This window comes from Equus przewalskii, chromosome X, assembly GCF_037783145.1.
Source record: "Equus przewalskii isolate Varuska chromosome X, EquPr2, whole genome shotgun sequence".
Taxonomy (NCBI): domain Eukaryota; kingdom Metazoa; phylum Chordata; class Mammalia; order Perissodactyla; family Equidae; genus Equus; species Equus przewalskii.
The window spans coordinates 106495941-106509086 of NC_091863.1; the positions used below are offsets into that span (position 1 = coordinate 106495941).

General features: G+C 36.5%; 1 pseudogene; it reads right to left on the bottom strand.

Moving 5' to 3' along the window:
* Positions 1-8338: 8338 nt before the first annotated feature.
* On the bottom strand, positions 8339-8631 carry LOC103557781 (non-histone chromosomal protein HMG-14 pseudogene; annotated as a pseudogene).
* Between the last annotated feature and the right edge of the window lie 4515 nt (positions 8632-13146).

Here is a 13146-nt window from a genome sequence, read left to right on the forward strand (position 1 = left end):
GGATGTTCAATACACAGAAGTTCACTTGGATAAAATTGTTGTGATTTTGGATCATAGAAGTCACATGAGAGTGGAGTGGGTGGTGAGGGGTTCAGTATGGTACTTGTCCCTTGTATGAAAGAACTTTATATATATATAAAACATTTTCTTTATCCATTTATCCACTGATGGACACTTAAGTTGTTTCCATATCTTGGTACCGTGAACAATGCTGCAATAAACATGAGAATGCAGATATCTCTTCTATAGCCTGTTTCCGTTCCTTTGGATATATACCCATAAGTGAGATTGCTGGATCATATGGTAGTTCTATTTTAATTTTTTGAGGAACCTCTGTACTATTTCCCACAGTGGCTGTACCAATTTACATTCTTTCCAACAGTGCACAAGTGTTCCCTTTTCTCCAATCCTTGCCAACATTTGTTATCTCTTGTCTTTTTGATGATAACTATTCTAACAGTTGTGAGATTATATCTCATTGTGGTTTTTATTTGCATTTCCCTAATGGTTGGTGATGCTGAGCATCTTTTTATGTACCTGTTGGCCATTTGTGTATCTTCTTTGGAAAAATGTCTATTCAGATCCTCTGACCATTTCTAAACTGGGTTGGTTTTTTGCTATTGAGTTGTATGAGTTCTTTATGTATTTTGAATATTAATCCCTTTATATATTTTGGATATACCTTGATGAGATATCATTTGCAAATACTTTCTCCAATTCCAGAGGTTGTCTTTTATTTTGTTGATTGTTTCCTTTGCTGTGCAAGCGTGATATAATCTCACTTGTTTATTTTTGCTTTTTTTGCTTTTTTTGCTTTTGATGTCATATCCACAAATCATTTCCAAGACCAATGTCAAGGAGCTTTTTACCTATGTTTTCTTCTAGGAACTTTATTATTTCAGGTCTTAAATTTAAATCTTTAATCCATTTCAAGTTAATTTTTGTGAATGATGTAAGATAGGGGTTCAATTTCACTTTTTTGAACGTGATTTTCTAGTTTTCCCAACACCTTTTACGGGAGAGACTATTGTTTTCTCATTGGATATTCTTGCTTCCTGTGTCAAATATTAGTTGACTATATATATATGGGGGTTTATCTCTGCGCTTTTGATTCTGTCACTTAGGTCTATGTGTCTATTTTTATGCCAGTACTACACTGTTTAGATTAGTATGGTTTTGTAGAATAGTTTGAAATCAGGAAGTGTGATGCATCACGCTTTGTTCTTCTTGCTCAAGATTTCTTTGACTATTCAGGAACTTTTGTGGTTCCACACAAACTTTGGGATTGTTTTTTCTATTTCTTTGAAAAATGTCATTGGAATTTTGATAGGAATTGCGTTGAATCTTTGGGATGGCTTTGAGAAGTATGGACATTTTAAAAATATTCATTCTTCTGATCCACGAACATGGATATCTTTCCATTGTTTTTGATGCTATTGTGAATGAGATTATTTTCTTAATTTCTTTTTCAGATAGTTCACTGTTAGTGTATAGAAATACAACCGATGCCTGTATGCTGATTTTATATCCTACAATTTTTTTGAATTCACTGATTAGTTCTAACAATTTTTGGCTGGGTTTTTAAGATTTTCTATATATAAGATCATATCATCTGCAAATAAAGACAATTTTACTTCTTCCTTTCTGATTTGGATGCCTTTTATTCCATTATTTTGCCTGATTGCTCTGGATATGTCTTGCAATACTATGTTGAATAAGAGTGATGAGAGTGGATACCCTTATGTTGTTCCTTAGCTTAGAACAAAAGCTTTCAACCTTTCACCATTGAGTATGATGTTAGTGGTGGGCTTGTCATAAATGGCTTTTATTGTGTTGAGGTTATGTTCCTTCTATACCCAATTTCTTGAGAGCTTTTATCATGAAAGGATGTTGTATTTTGTCAAATCTTTTTCTGCATCTATTGAGATAATTATATGATTTTGATCTTCCATTCTATTAATGTTGTGTATTACATTTATTGATCTGTTTATGTTGAACCATCCTTGCATCCCAGGGATAAATCCCACTTGATGATGGTATATGATCCTTTAATGTGCTGTTGAATTTGGTTTGTTCATATTTTGTTGAGAATTTTTCCATTTAGATTCTTCAAAGATGTTGCTCTGTAGTTTTCTTTTCTTGTAGTGACCTTATCTGGCTTTAGTGTTAGGGAAATGCTGGTCTTGTTGAGTGAATTTGGGAATATTTCCTAATAGGAAATGATTTGAGGATTACCTAATTGTTGCTTTCTGTTCTTCCAATGATGGTGCTAAAGAAAAAAGAGCAGGTAGATAGGTACTGAGATGAGACATTAAGTACCAGGAGAAGTCAGATCCAAGAAATTAACTTCTTAACCAAGCAAGGACCATGCTGAATTGACTTAGTATTATTATTTTGCTCTCAGCAGTAAAATATTCATATTACTCCTTAAAGGTAAAAAAAATGAGAAAATAGAACAACCTATTAATATATTTTAAAGGGAAAAGAGCTACTCCTCTTGGGCCAAAGGGGAAATAATTACTTGGAAGCTATAGCTGAGTTGCTACCTATGGTCGTGTTTTTTTGACGAGAAGATAATAGTAGTGATTGGTAACAATAATAACAGTAATGAGCATTTATTGAGTTATTATTATGTGCTAAGCACTCTGCTAAAAGATTTTCATTTAATCTTCACAATAAACCAGTGAAGCAATTATTAGGACCCCCTTTTACAGAGGAGGAAAGTAAATTTTAAATAAATCAAGTGATATATCCAAGGTCACATAGCTTATAAGCGGCAGAGCTGAGTCAAGAACCCAGGCAATCTACTTGCAGCAACATGGATGGACCTTGAGGGCATTATGCTAAGTGAAATATGTCAGACAAGGAAAGACAAATACTGTATGATTTCACTTACGTGTAGAATCTAAAACAAACAAACTCATAGAAAAATATTTGTGGTTATCAGAGGCAGGGTGTGAGGGCAGGAGGAGTTGGATTAAGGTGGTCAAAAGGCACAAACTTTCAGTTATAAGATAAATAAGTACTAGGAGAGGTGTAATGTACAACATGATGACTATAGTTAACACTGCTGTATGGTATATACGAAAGTTATTAAGAGAGTAAATTCTGATTTCTCATCACTCATCACAGTATATATATATTTTTTCTTTCTTTTTCTTTTTTTTGTTACTATATGAGATGATGGATTTTAGCTAAACTTACTGGGGTAAACATTTCACGATATATGTAAGTCAAACCATTATACTGTACACCCTAAACTTACACAATACTGTATGTCAATTATATCTCAATAGAATTTGGGGGAAAAACAGGCAGTCAACCCTAGAGTCTACACCGAGGATGCAATTGTGAGCCAGCCTGACATGGTCCCTGCCCTCATGGGACAAAAACTGGGAAAAGTTCTGAGAAGAAAGTGTACCAGTGACCTGAGATAGTACAGAGGAAGAACTTAACCCATCTAGGAGACCAAGAAACACTTCACTGTATTAAAATCTGAAGTGTGAGGAAATGTTAAATAAGCAAATGTGGTGGAAGGCAAGGACAAGTTTGAGGAAAGCATTGCAAAAAGAAGGATTGGCCTGTGTAAAGGAAAAAGTCCTGTGGCTAGGACACATCCCAGGAATAACAACAACAAAAAGCTTATTGTGGCTGGATGTAGTGAGCATAAGAATGTATGATACACACCAAAATCAGAGATGTGAGCAGAAGTCAGCTCATGTGAGATGTGAGGTCTTACAGGCCGTTGTAAGGAATTGGGGTTTACTCTAATGTAGTGGTTATGAACCGAGAACAATTTTGCATAGCCCTCTGCCCAGAGGATATTTGATAATGCCTACAATAATTTTTGGTTGCCATAACTGGGGGTGGGCTGCTACTGGCATCTAGCACATAGAAGTCAAGGAATCTGCTAAACATCTTACCGTGCACAAGACAGCTGCCCACAAGAAAGAATTTTTGGCCTGAAATGTCAAGTGTTGAGGTAAGAAACTCTGTTCTAAGGGTAATGCAAAACTATTGAAGGGTTTTATGTAAATGAGTTGTCAAATGTTACGTGTATTTTAAGATTGATGTCTTACATCGGATGTCAGTGTGGAGAACTGATGATGAAGAGATACGACTAGATACAGGTAGACAAATTAAGACATTTTTGTAGAAGTCCGGGCAAAAGATGATTATGGAATTGCCTAGGGTTTTGGCAGTAGTAGCAGAGAAAAGTGAAAAGATTCAACTTTTACTTTAAAGGTGGTGACTAGAGAACTTGCTGAAGGATAGAATGAAGGTGGTACAGAAGAAAAGAAATGAATCAAAGATGATACCCAGCTTTCTGGCTTTAGCTGATGGGTGGATGGATGGAGGTATGATTAAGGGAGAAAAGAGATTGAAGGAAGCAAAACGTGGAAGGAAACATGACTTCAACTTTGATCATGGTAGTTTTGAGGTGCCTACTTGGTATATAAATGAAGACAACAAGAAAATAGTTATATGGGTTTGGATCTCAGAGAAATCTAGGTTGGAGAGATATATTCATGACTTTTCCATCTAGAACAGCAAATGGAGAAGTCTAGATTGTCTAGGGGCAAGCCTTTACCTTCTGAAAAGAGTATCATAAAAGATACTGCTGCTGTCTCTTGAAAACCATCCCTTGGTATCATTGACCTAGATACTTACTGTTGGTTGGATCATAGGGCTTACACAGCTTCACATATCTTATATTCTGTAAGCCAATATTTATGTTGCTTAAAGGAAAACCACACAGTTTTTGCTTTCATGAAACATAAAGTGTCAAGTATGAACATAATTGTATGAGTTTACCATTCCATGCTTGAGGCTAATAATGAAGTTCTTGTAGATCTGGTGTCCTAAGTTTAATTGTCTGCTTATCACTCTAGAGCTCAATTCAGTTCCACTGCAGCTAGAAGAAATGGTGGGATATGATGCGCTATTTGCCAAGGCAAAGCCCTGTACTGCTCCAGATTTCACTACAGTAAATGATTAATGGATCTTTCTACCTCTCTCCACCTCTGCTGCCATCATGCTGGTGCTAACTACCACTGACTCTCTCCTGGACTTCTGCAACAGGCTCATATTTGGTCTCCCTATTTTCAATCCATTCTTCAGACATCTGCCAACATTGATTATTCAAAAACATAAATTAGGGCTCACTATTTAAGTCCTTAAAAATATTCTGGAAATTTCACATGGCACTTACAATACAACTTAAATCCTCACCAAGGCTTTCCATGATGTATAACTTGCCTACCTCTACACTATCCCATATACTCTCTCCATACTCACCATTTTCCAGACACACTATCCTCCTGTATGGGCCAATTTTGCTCTTGCCTCAGAGTCTTAGCATTGGCCATTACCCCTACTTGGGCTGTTCTTTCTCCAAATATTCACATAGTAATAGCCCTCCCATACACTCCAGGTCTTAGTCACCTCCTTACAGAGGGCCATCTCTGACTCCATTTACTTAGCTACGTAGCATTGGGTAAGTTGCTCAACTTTTCTAAGCCTCGGTATCCTCATCAAGGAAATGAAAGTAAAGAGAGTACTTATCAAGAAAGATGGAAATTTTAATAAATGGTTTTGAGAAAACCAGTTAGCCATTTGGAAAAAGATAAAACTAGATCCATATTTTATACTATGTGCAAGGATGGATTCTGTATGGATCAGGGATCTAAATGTAAGAAATTAAAGCAAACAAATCCTAGAAAAAAACATGAACGAATTCCTCTTTAACCTGGGTGTGGGGAAAGGCTTGCTAAGTACAGCTTAAAATGCAAGGGCAATAAAAGAAAAGATTGATAAATTTGACTATATAAAAAAACACAAATAATGCATGTAAACCTCCCCTCCCAGCACCACAAACAAGATCAAAAAATAATTGAGAGAAACTGGGAGAAAATATTTGCAACATATATCATAAGTAAAGGACTGACATCTCTAAATTCTTTTTTTTAATGGTTGTTTTTTTCTGGGAAAGATTCGCCCTAAGCCAACATCTGTTGCCAGCCTTCCTCTCTTTTTTTTCCTCCCCAAAGCCCCAGTACATAGTTGTACATTCTAGTTGTAGGTCTGGTTCTTCTAAGTGAGCTGCCACCACAGCATGGCTACTGACAGATGTGTGGTGTGGTTCCACATCTTGGAACTGAACCTGGGCCACGGAAGCAGAGTATGCCAAACTTTAACCACTAGGCCATCAGGGATGGATCCCTAAATTCTTCTTTAAGGAATTTAAATATATATAAATTCTTAAAAATTTATAAATTATAAAGTATAATTTTATACAAATAATTCTAAAATATAAAAAAATTCTTAAAAATTGACAGAAAAGGCCAAAAATCTGATAGAATAATGAGCACAGGACATGAACAGACCATTATTCCAAAATTTTTTCAATGACTCAAATATATGAAGAGATATTAAATTTCCTATGTGATAAAGGTAATGCGAAATAAAACTTACACTGGAAACCCATTTCTCATGTACTAGACTGGTAAAAACTAAAAAGTATAAAAAATGACTGTTACTGAAGCTGTGAGTAAGCAGACACTGTCAGGTATTGCCAGTCACAACGCAAATTGGTACAACTCCTATGGAGGGGAATTTGGCAATACTTAACAAAACTATATATGCATTTGTTTTTGACCTAACAATCCCACTCTACCTTGAAAATTCACCTCCACCAATGCAAAAATAGATATGCACAAGGTTATCCATTGTAGCATTGTTTGTAATTGCAAAATACTGTAATGGTTAAATAAACTATGGTACATCCATACAGTGGAGTACTCTGTACTTTTGTAAAATAAATTTTTTTAAAAGAATAAGGAAGGTGTCTATGAACTGTTGTAGGATGATGTCCAGGATGTAATGTTAGGTGAAATAAAGCAAAGTGCAAAACAGCATGTGCAGTATGCTATATATCGTTTAAGAAAGAAAACGAAATAAGAAAATGTACATGCATCTGCTCAGTTGTGCAAAAATAAAACACACGGGAAAGATAAGGTAGAGGCTAATGAGATCTGTTTCCTACAGGGTGTGTGTGGGTGGGAACATGGTGGAAAAGATAGGAATGAAGCGGATGTGACGCTTCTCTGAGAATTCCTTTTTGAACATTTCTCACTCTCGGAAACATGTTAATGTTTCACATACTCAAAAAAAGAAAATCAATAAAAATCAATAAGGGCTGGTGAAAACTCTAAAATGGAACAAAAATAAAAAATAGAACCAAATGAACTGAGCTTTATTTTTAAGTGAATAACATAACTGCACTGAAGAGTGGAAGAAGAGAACTAATTCAAATAGCTCTTTTCTTTCACACTTGACATTTTATTGGTTGCTTTGAGGATCAGTACACAGATATTATGAACAATTTGTTCAAATTTTAACGCATGTACTGAAAATCTAAATAGCCATGAGTTGGAATTATTTTCTAAACAGTTATTTCAGTGATTTTCCAGCTTAAAATTTGGAGGCAAATTTTCCTTAAGAGGATATCAAGCACCGATCCCTTCACATGTTTGATTAGCTGCTGCATTTTGAGTCCGATTTATTCACATTTTAGTATACACACTGCATACACACTTTCAATCTTTCACAGCATTTAACAAAGTTACTAGGAAAAATGGACTACCACAACCATGCATTACAAAGTGCACACAATTCTGGCAGGGAAAGCCAAAGTCAGGGAGTGGTTTTCTTTAAGGAACAATTCCACTAAAAAACAACATTGAATAGAAGTCATTAAAAATGTCGAGAGGCTGGCCCAGTGGGGTAGTGGTTAAGTTCTCATACTCCACTTTGGTGGCCCACAGTCTGCGGGTTTGGATCCTGGGCACGGACCTAGCACTGCTTGGCAAGCCACACTGTGGCAGTGTCCCACAAAAAAAATAGACGAAGATTGGCACAGATGTTAGCTCAGGGACAATCTTCCTCACACACACACAAAAGTGTCAAAGAAATATTACATGCATGACTGTGACTCCACATTGCCATTTCATATGCTTTGGATTATAGGATATAAAAACTGCCTTGCCCCAATCTATGGAATGTTATGTTTACACCAAGATAGTCAAAGCCTCCTATAATTCAATATCCCACCATTTTCTGTTTGTGCCAAAAACAAACAAACAAAAAAACCAGCGAGCAAACGATTTCACCTCTTAAATAAAAGCACTTACACTTAACAAATGAGATGAAGTGGCATTCCCTTCTTAAAAATGTTTCTAGAGCTACTAAAAAGCTTGCATTTACAAAATAATTGATAAAGATATTCGTATAATTGTACAGAGATACAGGGGCCACTGAGACAAAGTATACATATTAATCAGACAGCTTCTTTCACTCCTGCTTCATTAGAGGCTGGATTCTGCTCATTTTCAGTTCTCTGTTTTCTGCATGCCAATCTTTAGTTTCTTAGTTAACCATTTCTGCCTGTTTGCCCCTTCTTCTCCTTTTCCCTTTTGTTCGCACTTTTTGATCTGAGAGTTTATCCTTTCTTGCTGCCTTTTTGGGCATTGTTTCCACCTTTGCAGGAGTAGATTTAGCTGACAACCTCACAAGTCTCTTGGGCTCTCCCTTCACCACCCCTTCGACTGAATTGACCTTCGTCTGGGGCATCTCGGCAGCGAGGAGGGCACAATCCAGTGCTTGCAGGCCACTTAATGCTGAGGGCCTTCTCGAAACTGGGCTGCCAGGCTACTGCCCCTCTTCCTGCCCTCTAATAACTTTCAAACACAGTATTTCAACAAGATGACCTCAGGCTAAAGACAAAAAAATTCTAAAAAAATATTTGACTCTAGTTTGTAGGCTTCTTTTTCTCAGAGGCATGGGTTAGCCATACTGAATTACTTTGTGTATTCTAAGATTCACCAGATGCATAGATATAATGTGGATAAAGCCAGCCAGCTTTCTCACAATCAGAGAAGGAAATTACAAATATGGAAAATGGGAAAAATAGAATGAACGCTGTAGTGTTAGATTGCATTTGGAGGTATCAGCATGACCTAATAGATTTTAATATGGGTATAGATAGATATGTAAATAGATATCAATGTATATGGGTGAATATGTGTCTATTTTCTAGCTTTGTTAGCAGAGGGACGCTAGACGCAATGACACCCAAGAAGCAATGAGCACGCCTAGTGTCCTGATCTTTGTTTCTAAACACTCACAGGAATCCAACCTCCTTGAAGAAATGGCTAATTTCAAGTCTGGGGAAGGAAAAGAACACAGTGAGTCTGTAATATCTTGGTGTGCCAGAAAGCAAGAAACTGTTCAAAGCATGAGGGGACTATATCAAAAGGAAACAGAAGCCATTTGTAACGGGCTTCCACTGACCAAATGGAGGATAATTTGAGCATCTTGATAAATGACAGTAAAAAGTCTTATCCCATTAAGTAAAATAAGAGTCCATGAGTCCATATTGATATAATAAATAAATAAATAAATAAGAAATAAACAGAAGGAAAAGGTCCCTCTTAGAGTAGAAAGCCAACTAATAAATGTAGAAGCAATGATGGGGTTAGAAAATTATCATTTGACAACTATAGCAGTAATAATATTTTCAAGCAATAATCAACTAAATCTAGTGTGTAAAATTTTGAGGATATTTATGTAGTTTCAAAGTATCTCCCCATTCGAAGCTTATTAATTACAAAGGGGAAAATAGTTAGGTTACAGTGAGAAAACTCTAGCTGATACAACTTTAACCAATGATCAAAGTTAACATCACCAGTAATGGACTGATCGACATCGTGTGTCTCCTGATATGGTGACCAGAGAAGAACCCAACATCACTTTAGGGTTATTCCTGCCCAAAATGCATAACCTGAATATAATCAGGAGTAAACATCAGACAAACCCAAACTGAGGGATATTCTATCTAGTCAGTACCATTAAAAATGTCAATGTCTTGGGGCCAGCCCCGAGATGTAGTGGTTAAGCTCTAGTGCTCTGCTTTGGTGACCAGGGATTCGTGAGTTCGGTTACCGGGTGTGGACTTACACATTGCTCATCAAGCCATGCTGTGGCGGTATCCCACATACAAAATAGAGGAAGATTGGCACAGATGTTAGCTCAGGGCCAATCTTCCTCAACAACAACGACAAAAAAGTCAATGTCTTGAAACATGAAGAAAGATTGTGTTTCAGGTTAAAGGAGACTAAATAGACGTAAAAACTGAATGCACCATGTGTTTCTGTATTTTGTTTGCATAAAGGACATCATTGGGACAATTGGCAATTTCTGAATATCGGTCTGTAGATGGATAAATAATATCGTGTCAATGTTAATTTACTGATTGTGATCATAGTACTGTTTTATGTCAGAGAATGTCTCTGCTTTTAGGAAATACGCACTGAAGTATTTAGGGATAAAGGGCCATCATGTCTACAACTTACTCTCAAATGGTTCCAAAAAATAGACGTAATAATATGTATATGAAAATAGTATGTATATGCCTATATGTATATAAGATACATATGTAGGAAAATCCCTACCTTGCAGAGATCTTTTAAGGGTTAAAGAGAAAATCGTGTAAAGGGATTAGTACTCTGCTTGGTACATAATGGATGCTGGATACATGTTAGCGAACCCTAATGTTCTCTGAAAAAGTAAAGTCATTATTAAAATTATTTTTAAATTTTATGAATACTTCCGTAGTGCTTGTTGTATACCATTATTGATTCACTTGATCTTCATAGCAACCCTATTGAGGTCGATGGTATTATCACCTCCACTTTATAGGTGAGGAAACTGAAGCACAGAGAGGGTAAGTAACTTGCCCAAGGTCATATAGCTAGTACGTTGTAGATCCAGACTTTGAGACCACACAGTCTCACTCCAGAGTTTGTATTCTTAACCACTATGCTATATTGATTGCCATTTCTTTAGCTACTTTATTTTATTTTAAGATTTTATTTTTTTCCTTTTTCTCCCCAAAGCCCCCCAGTACATAGTTGTATATTCTTTGTTGTGGGTCCTTCTAGTTGTGGCATGTGGGACGCTGCCTCAGCGTGGTTTGATGAGCAGTGCCGTGTCCGCGCCTAGGATTCGAACCAACAAAACACTGGGCCGCCTGCAGCGGAGCGCGCGAACTTAACCACTCGGCCACGGGGCCAGCCCCTAGCTACTTTATTTTAATTTCATGTATCCTAACACCTTCTCCAGTTTTTAAGAAGAGGCATTAGACTGCTAATATTCCAGGATTTGGTGACAACCCCATGGTGGCCCTCTCTATACTACTTAACGCAGTGATGTTTTTGGTTTTGTATAATTTTTTACACTCTCTTTTTCTTTTCGTTATGAAAGTGCCTTTTCTCTTTTGTATATTATTCTACTACTCTTCCTTACCTGAAGCTATGAGGAAACTTTCTCATTTCACTTGCTTTTTTTCCTTTGGAATCATCCCCAGACCTGCACATATAGTGGTCCACATTTGAAAAAATAATGATTTTATACAAGAAATGGAGCATAATGTTTTCCATTTTGTTTTCAGTCCCATTTCTGAAAAAGACCAGCCTTTGGTCAGTAATTTGAGAGCCTGAGCTATCAGGCAGCCTTCCTTGAACAAAACTGGTACTCTCAATCCTCTCTCTGGGCAAACTATTAAAATAGGACTCTGAAAGGGATTTGGGGGGAAGTTTAGAAATAATTTGCTTCTCTTATGCTTTACTTTTTGCTTTCTTCGGTTACAGTTAGATTATTATTCTAATTGTTTTCTCAGTTTTATATGTTTAAACATGATAAATAATTTCTGGAAAGGCAACAATAGATATATAATAGCTATTGGAGTTTTTAAGAGATACTGTAACAGTTATATTTCTGACTTAACTAAAATTCTAAAATATTCTAAAAATTTTGGCAAATTTACTCCCAAATGCTACCCTTAGAAATCTACAACTTAGCTCTACTCACAAGGGATTTCTCCTTCAGTTCATGAATTGGCAAATATAAGAGGCAATCATGGCTACAAGTAACAAACAGATCCACTCTTGTTCTTTTAAGCCTGTCATGAAGCTGTTGTCTTTTAACTGTTTCTCTTTTAGGAAATTAGGAAGCATGATCATTTGTATGTTTTCATCTCAATCTTAAAGAAATAACCAGCATAAAATGAAAGCAGTAGAGGAACGATTACAAACAACAACAGTAGTCCGGTGTACCATATGATGCTCCACACTTCTCTGAAGATCTGTTAGATTTTCTTCATTTTCAGTTTTTCTCTGTTCTTCAGATTGCATAGTGTGGTCTGGATGTTTGTGCACTCCCAAAATTCACATGTTGAAATCCTCATCTCCAATGTGATGGTATTAGGAAGCAGGGCCTTCAGGAGGTGATTAGGTCATGAGGGTGGAACCCTCATGAATGAGATTAGTGCCCTTATAACAGAGACCCCAGAGAGATCCCTTACTCCTTCCACCATGAGAGGACACAATGAAAAGATGGCAGTCTGTGAACTAGGAAGTGGGCCCTCTGCAGACACCAAATCTACTGGCACCTGGATCTTGAACTTCCAAGCCTCCGAAACTGTGAGAAATAAACTGCTGTTGTTTATAAGCCACCCAATCATGATATTTTGTTCGAGTAGTCATAACAGACTACAACATTGCATAATCTCTATTGATCTATCTTCAAGATCACTGATTCTTTTTTTCTGGTGCCTCAAACCTACAGTTGTGTCCTTCTAGTGAATTTTTCATTTCAATTATTATGTTTTTTAACTCCAGAATTTCCATTTGCTTCCTTTAAATAATTTCTACCTTTTAATTTATATTCTCTATTTTATGAGTCATTGTCATCACACCTTCCTTTAATTCTTTAAGCATAGTTTCCTTTCTTTGAATATATTTATAATAGCTGCTTTGATGTGTCTTTCTGCTAAGGCCAACATCTCGGCCCCTTTGAAGGAAATTTGTATTGCCTACTTTTCTCCTGTTTATAGGTTGCAATATTTTTTCCTTGCATGTCTTTAATTTCTTTTTTTTTGATAACTGGACATTTAGGATAATATATTGTAGTAACTCTGGATACTGATTCTCCCCCAGGGAGAATTGTTGTTGTTATTGTTTGGTCAATTGTTTGTTTGTTTAGTGACTTGGCTGAACTAAATCTAAGTCTATTTCCCCTACAATATGC